Source organism: Diaphorina citri, unplaced genomic scaffold, assembly GCF_000475195.1.
Source record: "Diaphorina citri unplaced genomic scaffold, Diaci psyllid genome assembly version 1.1 scaffold1064, whole genome shotgun sequence".
Classification (NCBI taxonomy): domain Eukaryota; kingdom Metazoa; phylum Arthropoda; class Insecta; order Hemiptera; family Psyllidae; genus Diaphorina; species Diaphorina citri.
Genome location: NW_007378493.1, coordinates 90,852 through 92,686, shown reverse-complemented (window position 1 = coordinate 92,686; position 1,835 = coordinate 90,852).

The following is a 1,835-nucleotide window of genomic DNA, read 5'->3' as shown; positions in this document are numbered from 1 at the left end:
TTTGTCACATTGCAGTATGTTTCGTATGAGCAACGTCTCATTGAGCTAATGACCTCGGACTAGCTTAATTATTTTTGGCATTTCAGATTCTATTTTAAGTGTTAATAACTGAGAAAACTCTGTGTTGTTCAAACACCTGAGAAACTTCAGGTGTCAAGCTGACTGCTTATGGTAAATTTCTGCATGGATTTCCACTTCCCCAGCTGTTGATAAAGGATTTAAGCTTCAATTTATCACTTAAATTTGTTCGATTTTGATTTAAGATAACTAATTTTCTGCGTTCAACCTGAGGAACCAAAAGTTGGACATACTGCATACTGTTCCAAAGGTAAAGATCCTGATAATTTTAATAAAGCACATCAGTTAGAAAGAATTAAAAAGACAACTCAAGACGGATAAGACGATAAAGATGCACCCAAAAGAAACGCTATGTACATGAGATCCTACTATTTCCACCAAGATCGTACTATTTCATTTCTTAACCACGAAGGTATTTGACAAGTCCAGTATGCAAATATACAGGAATACTCTGAGAACGCTTGGAGACAATGCCGAACTGTCTCCGAGAATGTTCAGCAAACACTTCAACCTGAGCTTGTAGACCTGGACCTTAGAGTATTCAAACGGCTTTTGGAACAGATCCCAAGAAATTCTAATTTTAACGATATAGTAAAATGTTTAAACTTAGAAACTATATAGCTCTACTTACTAGTCTTACTATGTATTACTATTTACGAGTATTGGTACTAGTATAAATGGAGCTATATATACTAGTATTTTCACCCCTATATGTGTATAAGTAGGGCCATCAGCTAATAAAGCCTTATGTGACTGCGACCTGATAAGATCTTGAATCTTCCTATAGGATAAGGAAAGTAAAAATGTAATCTCAAGTCAGACTGGAAGTCAAGTAGGTGTTATTTACAGTTGACCCAAGTCTGAAGTCGCATAATATCCCAACTTGCTACGGATCTATGTAATAATATGCGGAATTATATGTATTTAAAGTAAATATTTTATGTATTAAAATTATACATAGGTATGTATTAAATTTATATTATATTTAATTTATACAATCACCATTACATAGGTACTAAAGTTAGAAGTAATTTTAGAATCTAGTGATGGTCATTTTGTTCCTATCCGGGTGAATCAGCATTTTTTCTGGTTCTAAACGCGGGGGATATTGGCAAATGACATTCATTTCGAATGCAGCTCTTGGGTATTGATCCGTACAGTTATTGCTGAAAAAAAAAAACCTCCGAGATGGAGAAGGCACTAAAGAAAAAGAAGAAAGAACTTTTCAGGACTTACCCATGTAAAAACATCGATACTAATTTGGGGAGAAAGTGTTTGGCACAAATAAATTCCTCCTAGGCTCGAACCAGAACCACCGGCCTTCAGATTAGACCACCGTGCTAACCCCATACACTACTGAAATTGGTTGAATACCCAAGTCCTGACTACAAATCATGTGAAGACCAATGTACTACCAGAAATGAGACTGTGGGTAGGAATGGACTCAGACTGTACGAAATGATCTCTTCGACTCTAGGAATTTCACCAATGAAACTTGAAAATTTAAATTACAATTTACAAATGGGCGAATTTTACGGGTGAAACTTCAAACTGTACAATTGAATCCGCCAATGTCATTATGTCATCATTGAATTTGAGAATGTCACTATTGCATCTGCAAATTTCACCTGCATTATTTCCTGTTGATGAATCTGAGTAGTTAAATGTGACAAGTTCTTATGTTAAGTTTGTTAGTTCGGGATAGACTATTTACTGACTTGGTAAAATATCCCAAATTTCTCAAGTTGATGCACGAA